The sequence below is a fragment of the Balaenoptera physalus genome, assembly GCF_965194825.1.
Source record: "Balaenoptera physalus genome assembly, chromosome: 10".
Classification (NCBI taxonomy): Eukaryota; Metazoa; Chordata; class Mammalia; order Artiodactyla; family Balaenopteridae; genus Balaenoptera; species Balaenoptera physalus.
The window spans coordinates 26,941,477-26,960,045 of NC_138889.1; the positions used below are offsets into that span (position 1 = coordinate 26,941,477).

At 39.7% G+C, this 18,569-nt stretch overlaps 1 protein-coding gene across 8 annotated transcripts in view; it reads right to left on the reverse strand.

Moving 5' to 3' along the window:
• ELMOD1 (ELMO domain containing 1) overlaps positions 1-16,715 on the reverse strand; it is a 129,702-nt gene extending 112,987 nt beyond the window's left edge. For 7 of the 8 annotated variants that reach the window (XM_082409515.1, XM_082409517.1, XM_082409520.1 and 4 more), the window contains exon 1: positions 1,851-16,715. The gene's annotated coding sequence lies outside the window, so the exon portion shown is untranslated. The remainder of the gene's footprint in view (positions 1-1,850) is intronic. The other variant, XM_082409514.1, reaches the window with a different exon arrangement.
• Between the last annotated feature and the right edge of the window lie 1,854 nt (positions 16,716-18,569).

Consider the following 18,569-nt stretch of genomic DNA (forward strand, 5'->3'; position numbering starts at 1 on the left):
TTTGAAAATTTAATTTTGAAAACACAATATGGGAAATAAATGTCTTTCATTTTGGGATTCCTTTTCTTCATTAATCAAGCACAGTGAGACATACTGTCCTCACTAACAGGCTGGGGAGAAGCAGCCTGGCAGGTGGAGGTGGAGCCTGTGGTGTAACTGTAGTGGGTCTTTTTTGGAAGAGTCTTCTCTAAATGTGGAACATCTGTAAACTGAGTTGCTTCAGCTTCACTGTGTATGGGCTGACAAGAGAAGAGAGATGCCTCTTTCAGCATCATGTAAATCTTGAAGGCTTGAAATCTTGGTCAACAGAGGAATTCCTCACAGGTCATTTAGAGACATACCTTGTCTCATTAAGGGAGGAAAAAGCAGGTTTCTTCTGCAAAGGAGCACTATTTTAGAGTATTAACTGTTGTGTGTGTCGGTTTACTGATTAATGGTGATGGTGCAATGGAAGTTATAACCTAAAGTGTAAGGAAAGATGCCCTACAGCTTGCTCCAATCCTGAAAGTTCCTTACATTAATGTGTTCTTTCAGTGTTCTTGACAGTGATTACAGAAAAGACGTTCATTTCTTATTTCCATGAAAGAATTTAGGAAAGATAGATGCCCCCCAGTATAGAGGGATACAAATTTTGCCTTCTTCAAAATTTCAACTAGATCTCAGATTCAACTTTAAGGGAGAGAATGACTAAGTCTGTGTAACTACCTGGTGTCATAAGATGATAATGAATTAAGACGTTTATTCCAACATAAGCACATTACCTGCTTTCCACCATATTGGCAGCTCCGGTTTGTCAAGCTCCAGGCACAACACGCACACTGCAGAGATGCAGAACAATGCCTGGATATCTGCCCAAGACTCTTCTCTCCAAAGGACAGACTTAATTTATGGTACCCATCTAAAGCTCACTGGGGTTATTAGCGTCTTTTTCCTAGTTGGTACAGGGAAGGGATGAGATTTGGAAAGCTGAGGCACGGGGCTTCCACCTGCCTGTGCAGAGCAGAAAAGCTGACAAACATATTCATTAAACTTGATCTGAAGCAACCGAGCCTGCGAGGTCGTTCCTGAAATATTCATAAGGTGTGTTACCGGACTCGCTACTTAGAGGTGGAGTAGAAACACGGTGAATAGGGGCACTCTGTACTCACACTTGGGGAAAAAAAGGCACTCACAACAGCACGCCTCACCACCACACTTCACTGTTTTGCTTTTAATAGCTCTGTCAGCCGTGGCGCCCCACTCGCCTGTTCAATTCTACCTGCCTGGGAAAGAAGATGCCCCAATAAGTGAGGGGAACCTGGCAGTAGGAGGAGGCACCGCGCGCCAGCCCCTCAGTTCCTCCCGGTTCGCAGCGCTGATGACCCCCCAGCTCTGCGGTCCGCCAATCCGAAGTCCTGCACTGCCCCAGAGGCCTAAGGCCGTGGGGCAGGGGACCCTAGGACCTGGACAGGCCACTCGCCCGGGCCAGGCCTACCTTCGTCCCCACCTCCCATTTTGGCCTCTGCCGGGCATGCCTCCTCCAGAGCCCTCGGCGTTCAGTTACTACGTGACCCGCGCCCCGGCCAAGACGCAGCCTCTCGCGCAGACCTGTATCCCCCGGGTGTTCATTTTGGGGGTCAAGATGGGAGAACAGATGACGGTCTTGAGTGACCACGAAGCCCCTGAACCGAAGTAGTATGCACGTTCATTCCTGCCCCCTCTGCCCACAATCTTGGCATTTCTGCTGCGCCCCATACACAGCGCAGCTCTCACGGTGCCAAAAGTCCTCGCCGCCACCTCTCTCCTGTTCAAGGGCATTCGCCCCTCTCCCCTCCGCTCCTGTTGGGTCGCCCCTGGACGCAGCTACTCACATGGACTCAGCGGCGGCAGAAGCTCAGCAGGTCCTGGCGTGCGGCAGTCGGGTCTCCATCTCCGCGTTCCGCAAGGGCTCCAGCTGCAAGTTCCACCGCGGCGATCGACGAGGTCGGTCCCCGGCGCAGAGCCTGGACCAGGGTGGCCGCGGCTGCAGCACCGGCTGCGGGCGCGGGAGGGGCGGAGGCGGGGCAGGAATCTGGGTCGCTAGGAGCAGAGCAAGCTGGGATGGACCCCAGGAGGCCGGCGGCAAGGAGGCAACAGAGAGCAGCCCGGGTAGGGAGTGCGGAGGTTTCCCTGGAAGCACACCGCGGGCGGCGACTGAGCATGCCCAGTCGCCAAGACGCCCACACGGTGCGGGGGAGGGAGCGCGGGAGTCTGGAGGGAAAGGGTTAAATCTGCGGACCCTGCTTCTTAGGCAGAGAGCGGGGAGTAGGCTGCACAGGCAGAGTTTAATTGCTCCTGGGTCTACCCCCGGGAAGAGCCGTGGGCTACAAGATGGTGAACCTCGGAAGACTGTCTATGGGATTCCCAAAGAGTCCTGGAATAAGAAGGCAAGGTGTATTCCTCGCTCCCTCCCCAGAGAATTGTTCAGAGGGCAAAGTTTGTTTTTTAGCTTAGCTCCAACCTCTGCGATCTCACCGAGTGACTCCCCCTATCCAGACATCCACCCCTCACCTGCTTTCCTGTGCCTGGGGACCTCTCCTGCAGGGATGCCCGGGCAATCCCCGCCTTTCCCGACTACTGGACTGGTCGGGTCAAGTTCTCAAAGAGCCAGCTCCTAGGTTTGTAATTGAGAGATGGCGTCAGTCCTCTCAGGTTACATATTTGCATTTTAATCAGGTTTTAGAAACAATACCTTAACCCTGGGGTTAATTATAATGGATGGATTATAGACACCAAAGCCTGGGGCTATTTGGGGAACATTGCTTCACAGTGCAATAGGACTTGGACCAGAACTCACTTCACATACACACACACACACACACACACACACACACACACACACACACACACGGAGACCTATGCCTTTCTTTCGTATTATGTTTCATATTAATAACGAACGTTTCTCTCTAATTAAAAAGTTTCTTAAGTTAGAGGCAGCATAGGGTAGGGGAAAGACAATAACCTTCACGGTCGGCCTTGATTTCAGTTTCATTTACCACCACAGTAGTTTACCCAGGTATTCTGCCCCTCTCTTACCTCATCTATAAAATGGAGAGTGGTAATCCCTGTCTCTCTGGACTGTTGCGAGGATTAAGTAAGGCAATGAATGCAAAGCACCTGTTCCATAGTAGATGTTCACTAAAAGTCTCTGCAGGTTCCACCTCCACTATACTGTTTTTATGAAAGGTTAGATTAGTGATAGTCCTTAAATGCTGAACATTTATTGTGTTCCTTCCTCACGTTAAATAATAATAAACCTTTGATCCTTCTAGTATTTTATTGTTTTTAGAAGCATTAGCCTCTATTACCTTTTCTTTCAACTCTCCAGTTTCTTCATACTTCCTGAATAAACCTCTTGGAAAAAGTTACACCAAGGCCATATATGAGTCCTCTTTGGAAGGAAAAGCTTTTCAGGAGCGATTCACTGTGGGCAGGTTTATCCACATGACAGAAGAACTTCACTCCAAATTCTTTTTAAAGTAATTTAATTTTCTTACATTTCCCTGTGGTCCTTCTTTCATAACTATTCCATAAAGTAAGGTATACTTGTAGGGAAGGAAATTCACTTTCCACTGACACTAAGTACATTTTAAAGTATCCGTGTTCAAAAAATAAACTTTTCAGTATCTCCCAAACATACCATGTGTTTCATAATGCTTTGTCTTTATTTATGGTGTTCCAACCTTTCTGGAAGACTCTTCTCTTTCCATTCCACTTCACAAAGTCCTACCCATTCTTCAAGCTCAAATGCCACCTTCTTTCTGAAAGCTTCCCCAACCCCCAAAGCAGAGTTAATGCTCTGCTGCCAAAGCACCAGTGCATACTGGTATCACAGCAATTATCACAGTCTACTGCTATTGTTTAATCAATGTAAAACAATTTACTGAGCAACTATTATGTACAGGCACAGTTCTGGGTGCTGGGAAAACAACAATGAACAAGACTGACAAGGTCCCTGCCCTCATGGAACTTAGAATCTAGTTTGAAGAAAATAGGCAATAAACACCTAAAAAGTGAATAATCTCCAAGGACACAAGTCAAGTATTTTTCGTCTTTGTGTTGTTCATCAAATTAATCTATAGGCCTTGATTCATTCTCTCAAAAACATCAATAAAAATATTAATATTGGCCCTAGGTCGACCAAACTACATGGACATGGATCCCTGCCATTGATTTTTACTCCTTTCATTTGACTCCCTCAGCTAATTTCTCTAGGTAGGTACCTGCAATTCATATGATGAATGAAAGGGGATGGAGGAAGCCCAGAGAGTTTAATCCCCATACCAAATTATATCTTTTTTCTAACCTCAAGGAATGACATTTCTCCAATGGCCAGATTCAGCTTGGACTCCCATATCTCCTACATCTCAAACATCTCCTTCAGGATCATATACCACTCACAAACCCTCACCTTCTCACCACCTTTGTCCTCTATTTATGTCAATAGTTATTCTCTGTTGTATATCATTTGACTGTTTGGATCTACCTACTGTCTGAATAACTTAAGCTTTTCTCTCTGTTTCTCTTATTGTCTGAATGTGAGACAGACTTGGCACCACTTAGAACCAACTTTTCCAAAGTATATTTGTACACATGTATTCCATAGCAGTTAGTGACAGCCTTGCCACCTGTTAACATTTAACTCAGGGCAGGATCTTATTCATCCTTGTATTAAAGAAGTTAACAGACAATTAATATGTGACAGATCCTCAATAAAAGATTGTAAAATGAATGAATGAATGTATACAGGTTCTCAACCCTTCTTGATTCCTCAGACCGTAGGTCTTTTCTAATTGGTCTTCCTAATAAACCTAGTATTTGGGTCAATTTTTCCCTTTCCTAGTCTACTAATTTCCCTCCAGTCACAAATTCACAGATTTCTACAATTCAGGGTCCACATAGCATTGTGAAAGAAAATCTTAGCCATAATTCATTACAAATTTGTGTGTTTTAGCTAAAGCCACAACCTATCATCTATAAATCAGTATCGCTATTGCTTCCTCCAATCCACAGCAACTATCTTTAAATTTTTTCTCTTTCCACCTCCTCAACCCACCATGTTTTTAACAATGTACATCCAGCTCTCCCCACTGCACCAGAGAAGAGAGACCATTGAGTACCATCACCCTAGGAATTACCTTATTTTTGTAAGTATTTCCTCCATACCCTTTCTTTCCTCTTCCTAATCAATCTCAGCAGAGTAGGTATTCTCTTCATTCTTGAGCTAGTCTGTACCAATAGGCTATCCTCTTCTATCTTTATTCCCTTTCTTCTGGCTATCACCAACTTTTCTCTTTCTCTCGTCTCTCTCAACTATCTTCCATCTTCTAATAAACATATCCAGAGTTTGTTAAGAAAACTGACTTGACCATAGTGCCCTTTTAAGATATCTAAAAATAAACTATCTATTATAAAGCTCCCAGGGTTTTAAAGAATGAGTTTTAAAGAAAACTCCTTGGCCCATTCCCATTTCTAGGCATTTCTTTTCTGCTTCATCATGGCTACTGTTACACCTGCCAAGCCTATAAGTACACAAAGATGCAAGACCTTGTGCTCTGCTAACTGAAGCAGCTTTCCTAAATATCCCCATCATCAAACATCTTTTATCTTTTAGTTGACTACTAGGTACTGTTCAAGGTAAACTACTGTGATATGCAGCTTTGTCACAGGCAAACAAATAAAGCATTTCTCATCAGTTAATAAACATTGGAAAAATACAGCTAATAGATAATCTAGTAGGACGTCATACAGAGAGGTTTATAGAATTTCAGGTAATAGACTTGTTGGAGACTAATATATCTTTGAATTAATCCAGGAAGTTCTCATGGGCTGCCAAACTGGCAGGGACCCATGCCCAGGTAATTTGAAGGAAATTGATATCAACCAGGGTTCTTGGCCTTCCCCCAGTGAATAGAAATTGACTAAATGCCAGACCAGAAATTCAGGGAAGGCTTTACTGGGGCTCCTGCAGCTGCAGGAGGGAGTGAAAACAAGTAATGGTTTCCCTTGCTTGCTCCCCGAGGGGGGGGCAAGCTGGTTCCTTATATGGAGTGAGGGTAGGTACTGGTGAGTCTATGGGTCGGGCTGAAGGGGTAGCTTAGGAGTTTTGTCCACCCCTTTGGTGGTGTTGAGTGCAGGGGGCATTCCCAGTACCCTGCTTTTGCTACTGACACCCTGTTTTTGCTCCCAGCTCTTCAGAAGTGGCAGTTGGGTTTTTTGGTCTTTTTATATCTTCTTGTCCTTAATTTGCCTCAACTGCACATGCATACAATTATTTTTAGTCTCTTATAGTTTCTTTGGATTTTGTTGCTCAAGGAGACGTTTGTCCAAGTGCAAGTATTGCAGCACTGTATCAAAGGGTCCCAGGTCCCAGCCTGTCTCACGATTAATTGTTTGAATGAAGGCTGTAAAGTGTTTGGTGACATTTGCTACAACAGTGTTACATAATGTTCAAGCACCAGCCTGGAAGTTAAGGGACCTGGACTTAACTTCTTTCAGCTTTATCTCTAAAGTGAGGATGATAATAATAAAGAATATTTACCTCGTATTGTTGCTGGCAGGATTAAATTAGTAAATGATTTGTAAAGTGCTTAGCATAGTGGCTGGCCCATAGTGGTCCATAAATGATAGCCATGAATCCAGCTGCATTATTTCTGGATAAAAAGCGTATTTGACAGAGTACCATGAGATCAACAGATAGGTAGTTGAAGAAACAGAGATCACCTGATGTAGTATTTAGAACTGATGAGTAGAGAATCCATGCAGGAGGAAGTTGTGCCTCTAAAGTCTGCCCAAATTACAGCAGTGGGGCTGAGGAGGAAGGGAAGACCTAGGAGATGCTGTGCTCTGTCATCTGTTTGGACTCCACATTGGTCCATTACGAGTGACACAGAGTTTGGGTCTTTTCTAGACAGGTGGATCTCTTACTGAGCACCATCCTTAGGAATTCATTTGAATAAGAACTTACCCACCCAAAGGTCTCTTTCTTTAGCAAGGTTAGATTGAGCAATGGGCAAGTAGGAATTTCCTGCCTGGATTATTTTGTGGGTGGAGTGGGAGTCCTGGCCCATTTATTTATTTTTAATCTAGCTCTGGTCTTAAGTGTTGTGACTTGAAGAACTGGTAGTAGAAGATGTATGTATTGTATGTATTGTCTTCACAATGAAAGTAGAAATGAAACCTCTGAGCTTAAAACGTATTAGGCCTTGTCTCAATTTTACTTAATTGTGTAAAATTTAAAAATTAATTTAAGATCACTCTGTTTTCCAATAGAATAAATTTTATAGACCTATGGAGTTCTATGTACAAAACTGAAGTAACAGTTGGACCCAGTATGGTTGTTAATATCTATATTGATAAAATTGTGACTGAGATTATGTGAGTTATTCATTCTGCCAGAGAATGCTTTAAACAAAATAAACTAAGATTCTTAGACATGCTGCTATGGCAGTAGTTCTCAAAACATGATCTAGAGAAGGCTTTCCAGTGGCCTAAAGACTGGTCCAAAATGATTTTTTTAAATTAATTAATTAATTTTTATTTTTGGCTGCATTGGGTCTTCATTGCTGCGAGTAGGTTTTCTTTAGTTATGGCGAGCAGGGGCTACTCTTCATTGCGGTGGCTTCTTTTGTTGCAGAGCACGGGCTCTAGATGTGCAGGCTTCAGTAGGTGTGACATGCAGGCTCAGTAGTTGTGGCTCGTGGGCTCTAGAGCTCAGGTTCAGTAGTTGTGGTGCACAGGCTCAGTTGTTTCACAGCATGTGGGATCTTCCAGGGCCAGGGCTCGAACCTATGTCCCCTGCATTGTCAGGCGGATCCTTAACCACTGTGCCACCAGGGAAGTCCCCAAAATGATTATTAATTCACTTAATAATTCATTTAATAGTCAGTTATTGAGTACCTAGTATATATAATACACTATCTTAGATACTGGGGATACAAAGATGAATAAAACACTGTCCATGATCTTGAAGAACTCATAAGCAAGAGAGAGCCACAACCATTTCTTCAAGGTCAGGAAACATAACCAACCTACCAAATACATAGAAATAAAAATAAGAAATTAAGCAAAATGAGGTGACAGAGAAACATGTTCCAAATGAAGGAATAAGATGGGACAAAACCTCAGAAGAAGAACTAAATAAAGTGAAGATTAAGTAATTTACCTGATAAAGAGTTCAAGGTAATGATCATAAAAATGATCAAAGGACTTTTGGGAGAAGAATGGATGAACAGAGTGAGAAGTCAGAATTTTAATAAGGAGTTGGAAAATATAAAGATGAACCAAACAGATGAAGAACACAATAACTGAAATGAAAAACATGTTAGAAGGAATCACTAGTAGATTAGATGACACAGAGGAACCAATCAGTGAGCTGGATGACAGAGTAGTGGAAATCACTGAAGCTGAACAGAAAAAAGAAAAAAAAGAGATGAAGACAGTCTAAGAGACATCTGAGACAACATCAAGCACACTAGCATTCACATTATAGGGGTCCTTGAAGGAGAAGAGAGAGAGAAAAAAGGGACAGAGAACATACTTGAAAATATAAGAGCTATAAACTTCCTTAACCTGGGAAAGGAAACAGACATTCAGGTGCAGGAAGCAGAGAGTCCCAGACAGGATCAACACAAAGAGGACACATTGTAATTAAAATGGCAAAAATTAAAGATAGAGAATATTAAAAGCAGCAAGGGAAAATCAACAAGTTATGTACAAGGGAACTCCCATAAGGCTATCAGCTGACTTTTCAGCAGAAACTCTTCAGGCCAGAAGGGAGTGGCATGATATGTTTAAAGTGATGAAAGAGGAAAACCTGCAGCCAAGAATACCTGGCAAGGCTTTCATTCAGATTTGAAGGAGAGATCAAAATTTTATGGACAATTTGTCCGCTGATGGACATTTAGGTTGCTTCCATGACCTGGCTATTGTAAATAGTGCTGCAATGAACATTGCGGTGCATGTGTCTTTTTGATTTATAGTTTTCTCTGGGTATATGCCCAGGAGTGGGATTGCTGGGTTATATGGTAATTCTATTTTTAGTTTTTTAAGGACCCTCTATGCTGTTCTCCATAGTGGTTGTATCAATTTACATTCCCACCAACAGTGCAAGAGGGTTCCCTTTCCTCCACACCCTCTCCAGCATTTATTGCTTGTAGATTTTCTGATGATGCCCATTGTAACTGGTGTGAGGTGATAACTCACTGTAGTTTTGATTTGCATTTCTCTAATACTTAGTGATGTTGAGCAGCTTTTCACGTGCTTCTTGGCCATCTGTATGTCTTCTTTGGTGAAATGTCTATTTAGGTCTTCCACCCATTTTTGAATTGGGCTCTTTGTTTTATTGATATTGAGCTGCATGAGCCATTTATATATTTTGGAGAGTAATCTTTTGTCCATTGATTCATTTGCAAATATTTTCTCCCATTCTGAGGGTTTTTTTTTTTCATCTTTTTTATAGTTTCCTTTGCTGTGCAAAAGCTTTTAAGTTTCATTAGGTCCCATTTGTTTATTTTTATTTTTATTTCCATTACTCTAGGAGATGAGTCAAAAAAGATCTTTCTTGTCAAAGAGTGTTCTTCCTATGTTTTCCTCTAAGAGTTTTATAGTGTCAGGTCTTACATTTAGGTCTTTAATCCATTTTGAGTTAGTTTTTGTGTATGGTGTTAGGGAGTGTTCTACTTTTATTCTTTTACATGTAGCTGTCTAGTTTTCCCAGCACCACTTATTGAAGAGAATACCTTTTCTCCATTGTATATCCTTGACTCCTTTGTCATAGATTAGTTGACCATAGGTGCATGGGTTTATCTCTGGGCTTTCTAGCCTGTTCCATTGATCTATATTTCTGTTTTTGTGCCAGTACCATATTGTCTTGATTACTGTAGCTTTGTTGTATAGTCAGGGAGTCTGATTCCTGCAGCTCCATTTTTTTTTTTTTTTTTTCTCAAGATTGCTTTGGCTATTCAGGGTCTTTTGTGTCTCCATACAAATTTTAAGATTTTTTGTTTTAGTTCTGTAAAAAATGCCATTGGTAATTTGATAGGGATTGCAGTAATCTGTAGATTGCTTTGGGTAGTATAGTCATTTCACAATTTTGATTCTTCCAGTCCAAGAACATGGTAAATCTCTCCATCTGTTTGTGTCATCTTTGATTTCTTTCGTTAGTGTCTTATAGTTTTCTGAGTACAGGTCTTTCTTTTACCTCCTTGAGTAGGTTTATTCCTAGGTATTTTATTTTTTTGTTTCAATGGTGAATGGGATTGTTTCTTTAATTTCTCTTTCTGATCTTTCGTTTTCAGTGTATAGGAATGCAAGAGATTTCTGTGCATTAATTTTGTATCCTGCAACTTTACCAAATGCATCAATTAGCTCTAGTAGTTTTCTGGTGGCATCTTTAGGATTTTGTATATATAGTATCATGTCATCTGCAAGCAGTGACAGTTTGAATGGTTAAAGAAGATGTGGTACATATATACAGTGGAATATTAGCTATAAAATGGAATGAAATTGGGTCATTTGCAGAGATGTAGATGGACCTAGAGCCTGTGATACAGAGTGAAGTAAGTCAGAAGGAGAAAAACAAATATCGTATATTAATACATATATGTGGAATCTAGAAAAATGGTACAGATGAACCGGTTTGCAAGGCAGAAATAGAGACACAGATGTAGAGAACAAACATGGACACCAAGGGGGGAAAGCACAGGAGGGATGAATTGGGAGATTGGGATTGACATATATACACTAATATGTATAAAATAGATAACTAATGAGAACCTGATGTATAGCATGGGGAACTCCACTTCACTGTACAGTAGAAACTATCACAACATTGTAAAATAACTATACCCCAATAAAGAATTTTTTTAATGTTTTACGGACAAGCAGAGCTAACAGAGTTCAGTCCCATGAAACCAGCTTTACAAGAAATGTTAAAGAAACTCCTCTAAGTGAACAAGAAAAGGCCACAACTAGAAATATGAAAATTATGAAAGGAAAAAGCTCATTGCTAAAGGCAAATATACAGTAAAGGTAGTAAATCAACCACGTGCAAAGATAGAAGGAAGGTTAAAAGACAAAAGTGGTAAAATCATCTATATCCTCAATAAGCAGCTAAGGAATACACAAAACAAAAAGATGTAAATATGATGTCAAAAGCAGTAAATGTGGTGGGTGGAGTAAAAACGCAGGGTTGTTAAACTGCATTTGAAATTAAGAGATCAGAAACTTAAATTAATTATGTATATATTTAGATTGCTATATATAAACCTTATAATAACCACAAATTAAAAATCTATATTAGATACAGACACAAAGAGAAAGGAATCCAAACATAACACTAAAGAGTCATCAAGTCACAAGGGAAGAGAACAAAAGAAGAAAGGAACAAAAAGAACTACAAAAACAACCCCAAAACAATGAACAAAATGGCAGTAAGTACATACCTATCAATAATTACTTTAAGTGTAAATGGACAAAATGCTCTAGTCAAAAGACATACAGTGGCTGAATGGATACAAAAACAAGACTCATGTATTTGCTGCCTACAAAAGTCTCACTTCAGACCTAAAGACACACACAGGTTGAAAGTGAGGGGATGGAAAAAGGTACTCCAGGCAAATGGAAATTTTCTAAAAATCTGGAGTAGCAAAACATGTCAGACAAAATAGACTTTAAAACAAAGACTGTAACAAGAAACAAAGAAGGATAATACATAATGATCAAGGGATCAATCCAACATAAAGATATAACAATTGTAAATATATATGCACCCAACATAAGAGCACCTAAATACGTAACGCAAATACTTACAGAAACAAAGGGAGAAACTGACAGGATGTTAAAATAGGAGACTTTAACATCCTACTTATTGATACATCAATGGAAGATCCTTCAGACAGAAGACCAATAGGAAAACACTGGCCTGAAAAGACACATTAGACAAAATGGACATAATAGATATGTATAGAACATTCCATCAAAAAGCTGCAGAATACACATTCTTTTCAAGTGCACATGGGACATTCTCCAAGATAGATCACATGCTAGGTCACAAAATAAGTCTCAGTAAAATTTAAGAAAACTGAAATCATATCAAGTATCTTTTCCAACCACAATGCTATGAGACTAGAAATCAACTACAAGAAAAAAGAAAACTGCAAAAAAACCAGCCACAAACATGTGTGCACATTCACACACACACACACAACTGGGTGTTTTCTTCAGGTTTGTTTCCAATAAAGAATTAAATCTCTACTAAGCCTCCTTCTCCTCTCATCTCAATCACCCAGTCAGACTCCTTTGTGCTTGGTATTTGTTTAAGATGTCATTCCCCCATGACAATGCAGGTCCAAAACATCTGTGAGTCTTGGTGCCGTCACTCTGTCAGCCAAGTCCAAGAAAATGTAATTAATCTCTAAAAGATGGCTGATCCTGCAGGAATCCAAGAATAAGAAAATAATGTTACACAACAAGACAATAGTTCAAATATATTGTGACTGACACTGTGTATGATGCTCCTACTTGGAAAAAATTTTGAAACAAATAGACTTTCTTTTCAGATTTATTTATTTATTTATTTATTTATGGCTGTGTTGGGTCTTAGTTGTGGCACATGGGATCTTTGTTGAGGCATGCAGGATCTTTTGTTGTGGCATGCAGGATTCTCTCTAATTGTGGCGTGCAGGCTCTAGGGTGCATGCATTCTGTAGTTGTGGCACACAGGCTCCAGAGCACGTGGGCTCTGTAGTTTGCAGCATGCAGTCTGCTTAGTTGAGGCGCACAAGCTCAGTAGTTGTGCATGTGGACATAATTGCCCCGCAGCATGTGGGATCTTAGTTCCCTGACCAGGGATTGAATCTGTGTCCTCTGCATTGTACGGCAGATTCTTTACCACTGGACCACCAGGGAAGTTCCTTCTTGGAAATTTTAATGGGCGCATACTGCAATGGCTTTTGCTGATGTGCAGCCTCAGGCAGGGGCATTGACATTTAATCAGTGGCTGCTTCTATACCAGAATATATTTTTAAGGAACAAATTTACATTTTTGAAGACAGTTTTGACGAACAGTCAAATTTAGTGGACAGGAGAAAATTTAGGCTTCTATGGGGTCTATGAAAATTAGGCTGTGAATCAAATTAAGAAGTCATGGAATTCCTCCCTAGAAATTTATGCTACTTAGGTTGAACTGAAACCCTTTGGTGAAATTCCAGAAAGACAAGTTGTCTGTTTTGATGTCAAGATACACTTTGAGGACAATTCAAGATATCTACAAAAAGATATATTTGCCATGGACAACAAATAAAAAATGCATCTGCTCAAAATTAAGTCAGTAGATATGACCTAAAATACATAAAACTAAATGGGAATACCAACTGTTTGTGAGTGGTGCTGGACTAGACATAGCTCCATATGACGTCATTTCTCTTCATGGTCGAAGTCCAACCAACTTCTTGGATCTCAGTGTTAGGGAAGCTCAGTGTATTAAATATTTTATTTGCTCATTGCTGATCCTAAGGTAAATAGTGAAATTTGCTATCATTGCTGATGATATCATCAAAGACTGCTGAACACTAGAACTCATAGCTCTGGTGGTTAGGCTTGAAGGAATCAATGTCCAAGAGTCTCAGAACATATTCAACAATATCCAGCTCCCTGTAACTTCTGGCATTGACTTGGAAGATGCAGTCAGGAAAGCTGTGGCCAGCATGGCAAGGAAGTTGTTCCTTTTTTTCTAATCCATTGTGTGGATAGAAGTCTCCATTCCTAGAAAAAGAGACGTTTCTCATCACTAGGAAGAAAATAGTTTTCCATTTAGGTAAAGGAAAAGTGAGTTAGAGTCAGGAATCATATGGAAAAATTTTAAATCTGTACTTTTTTCAAGAATAGATATATAAGTAGCCTAAATTATTTGGATCTCACATACAGTTTTCATTAAAATAATGGCCTGTTTTCTTATGTTATGTTCTTTATCATGGTAAATCTGCCAGTGAACAGCATTTTGTTGATTTTTGGGAGCAATCTAAATGGCCAATGTGGATACAGTGAAAAATTCAAATCAGGACCTAGTTTATTTAAGAGAATTCTGCCGGACATGTAGTCCAGAGTTAAAAAAAAAAAAAAAGAAGAAGAAGAAGGGGGGAAAATATCTCAGGCAAAATTACACTTAAAACAGATGGTTTGGTCATATTAAACGATTGAAAGGAGGGACTTCCCTGGTGGTCCAGTGGATAATACTCCACACTCCCAATACAGGGGGCCTGGGTTCGATCCCTGGTCAGGGAACTAGATCCCACATGCATGCAGCAACTGAGAGTTCACATGCTGCAATTAAGAAGCCCACATACCTCAACTAAGACCCAGAGCAGCCAAAATAAATAAATAATTGAAAGGATACAACTGAAATACAGCTATAACAAAAGTTATAACAAATGGCTATTACACAACACAGTTACAAGTTTCCTATTCCAACACATATAGTGAATTCATTATTTTATTCCAAAATATTTTTATATGGTTTACCCCACATATATATTGTGCCATTTGCCTTTATCTTGTATACTCTCTTTATATTACAATCAACATAAAACCTAAAGGCTTATTTGCGTCTGTGGAACAGACTTCTTTTATTTCAAAACTGAATAATTCTGTTCTTTGAAAATCTATATAATTAATTCATTTTCAAGTAAGATAGCACTGAAGATCAAGTTTGTTATAGATATTAGTGTTTTAAATTTATTTTTTCTTCAGAATCTACCAGCTTTCTGCTGAAAGAGGGGAAAATATAATAAAGAAAGCATGGATTTTTTTTCGTGATAGTTATTTATGTGGTGGAGAAGAATTTGATTTAGGTTTTTGTTAACATGGATGAGGTATTCATCCATCCAGAATTTTCTGAGACTCTCCAGATCTCAAATATTTTCTTTTATTGTCAGATTGTATTTTAAATGATGAGTCTCAATATTTGGTTCATAAAATATGTTACCATATAATGGAGACATTTCTCCTACTAATTTAATATGAAAACTGAAAAAGGTGACGATTACATTGATAAGTGTGCTCTCCCACTTGTTGTTGTGCTATGTCTCTAATAATAAACTTTGTACCTGTTTTTACTGTTTTGCCTCCGTGAGAAATGCATTTTTCATTGGGGGTAAGTGCCAAGGGGTGTGGTGGCTAGGATTCCTGGTTTTCATCCAGGCTACCCAGGTTCAATTCCTGGGCAGGGAATTAAGATCTCACTTCACCACACCACTCACTGCTGTCTCTCTGAAATCAGTTCCTGATCTTAGAGGAAATGTTTTTAGCTTTTCACTGTTGAGTATGATGTTAGCTCTAGGTTTGTCATATATGGCTTTTATTGTATTGAATTATGGTCCCTCTATGCACACTTTCTGGAGACTTTTTATCATAAATGAGTGTTGAAGTTTTTCAAACGCTTTTTTCTTCATCTGTTGAGATGATAATATGGTTTTTATTTTTCAATTTGTTGATGTGGTGTATCACACTGATTGATTTGCAGATATTGAAAAATCCTTGCATCCCTGAGATAAATCCCACTTGATTATGGTGTATGATCCTTTTAATGTATTCTTGGATTTGGTTTGCTAGTATTTTGTTGAGGATTTTTGCATCTATGTTCATCAATGATATTGGCCTGTAATTTTTTGTGTGTGTGTGGTATTTTTTTCTGGTTTTGGTATCAGGGTGATGGTGGCCTCATAGAATGAGTTTGGGAGAGTTCCTCCCTCTGAGATTTTTTGGAATAGTTTCAGAAGGATAGGTGTTAACTCTTCTCTAAATGTTTGATAGAATTTGCCTGTGAAACCATCTGGTCCTGGACTCTTGTTTGTTGGAATTTTTTAAATCACATTTTCAATTTGAGTACTTGTGATTTGTCTGTTCATATTTTCTATTTCTTCCTGGTTCAGTCTTGGTAGATTGTACCTTTTTAAGCATTTGTCCATTTCTTGTAGGTTGTACATTTTAGTGACATATAGTTGCCTGTAGTAGTCTCTTATGATCCTTTGTATTTCTGTGGTGTCTGTTGTAACTTCTCTTTTTTCATTTCTAATTTTATTGATTTGAGCCCTCTCCCTCTTTTTCTTGATCAGTCTGGCTATAGGTTTGTCAATTTTGTTTATCTCTTCAAAGAAGCAGCTTTTAGTTTCATTGATCTTTTCTTTTTTTTTTTTTTTAATTAATTTATTTAGTTTTGGCTGCATTGGGTCTTTGCTGCTGCATGAGGGCCCTCTCCAGTTGCAGCAAGTGGGGGCCACTCTCCGCTGCCGTGCATGGGCCTCTCACTGCGGTGGCCTCTCCCGTTGCGGAGCATGGGCTCCAGGCATGGGGGCTTCAGCAGTTGTGGCGCACGGGTTTAGTTGCTCTGCGGCATACGGGATCCTCCCAGACCAGGGCTCGAACCCGTGTCCCCTGCGCCGGCAGGCAGATTCTTAACCACTGTGCCACCAGGGAAGTCTCATTGATCTTTTCTATTGTTTTCTTTGTCTCTACTTCATTTATTTCTGCTCTGATCTTTATGATTTCTTTCCTTTCACTAACTGGGTTTTGTTTGTTCCTCTCTCTCTAGTTGCTTTAGGTGTGAGTTTGGGTTGTTTATTTGAGATTTTTCTTGTTTCCTGAGGTAAGATTGTATTGCTATAAACTTCCCCCTTAGAACTGCTTTTGCTGCACTCCATAGTTCTTTTTTCAAATTAATTTTTATTGGAGTATAGTTGCTTTACAATGTTGTGTTAGTTTCTGCTGTGCAGCAAAGTGAATCATTTATGTATACACATATATCCACTCTTTTTTAGATTTCCTTCACATTTAGGTTACCACAGAGCATTGAGTAGAGTTTCCTGTGCTATACAGTAGCTTCTCATTAGTTATCTATTTTATACTTAGTAGTGTATACATGTCAAGCCCAATCTCCCAATTCATCCCACCCCCTCTTCCCCCTCTGAATCCCATAGGTTTTGGATCATCGTGTTTTCATTTTCATTTGCCTCTAGGTATTTTTTGATTTCCTCTTTGATTTCTTCAGTGATCTATTGGTAGTTTAGTAGCATATTGTTTAGCTTCCACATGTTTTTGTTTTTTACAGTTTTTTTCTTGTAGTTGATTTCAAATATCATAGTGTTGTGGTTGGAAAAAAGATGCTTGATATGATTTCAATTTTCTTAAATTTACCAAGGCTTGCTTTGTGGTGCAGCATGTGATCAATCCTGGAGAATGTTCTATGTGCACTTGAGAAGAATCTGTATTCTGCTGCTTTTGGATAGAATGCTCTATAAATATCAATTAAGTCCATCTGGTTTAATGTGTCATATAAGGCCTGTGTTTCCTTGAATTTCTGTGTGGATAATCTGTCCATTGATGAAAGTGGGGTGTTAAAATCCCCCATTATTATTGTGTTACTGTTGATTTCTCCTTTTATGGTTGTTAGTATTTGTCTTATATATTGAGGTGCTCCTATGGTGGGTGCATATATATTTACAATTGTTATATCTTCTTGGAATGATCACCTGATCATTATGCAGTGTCCTTCTTTGTCTCTTGTAACAGTCTTTATTTTAAAGTTTATTTCAGCTGACATGAGTATTGCTACTCCAGCTTTCTTTTGATTTCCATTTGCATGGAATACATTTTTCCATCCCCTCACTTTCACTTTGTACGTGTCCCTTGATCTGAAGTGGGTCTCTTGTAGACAGGGTCTTGTTTTTCTATTCATTCAGCCAGTCTATGCCTTTGGTTGGAGAATTTAATCCATTTACATTTAAGGTAACTATCGATGTGTGTGTTCTTATTGCCATTTTGTTAATTGTTTGGGATTTGTTTTTGTAGGTGTTTTTTCATCCTATTTTCTCTTATTCTCTTCTCTTGTTATTTGATGAGAAACTTTAGTGTCCTTTGTGTGTGTGTGTGTGTGTGTGTGTGTGTGTGTATCTATTGTAGAATTTTGGTTTGCAGTTACCATGAAGTTTTGATATAGTAGTCTATATTTAAACAAGATTGTTTTAAGTTGCCAGGCTTTTAATTTCAAATGCATTTCCGATATCCTGCATTTGTGCTCTCTTTTTTTAAAAATTATTATTTATTTATTTATTTATTTATTTGGCTGTGTTAGGTCTTCGTTTCTGTGCGAGGGCTTCCTCTAGTTGCGGCAAGCGGGGGCCACTCTTCATCCCGTTGTGTGGGCCTCTCACTATCGCGGCCTCTCTTGTTGTGGAGCACAGGCTCCAGATGCACAGGCTCAGTAGTTGTGGCTCACAGGCCTAGTTGCTCTGTGGCATGTGGGATCTTCCCAGACCAGGGCTCTAACCCATGTCCCCTGCATTGGCAGACAGATCCTCAACCACTGCGCCACCAGGGAAGCCCTGTGCTCTCTTCTTTTCACAATTGCTGGTTTTGCTATCATATTTGTGTGCAGATGATTTCCTACCTTTACTCTATTTTTGCCTTTACCAGTGAGCTTTTCCATTCATAATTTTTTTTCTAGTTGTGTCCTTTTCTTTTCTGCCTAGAGAAGTTCCTTGAGCATTTGTCACAAA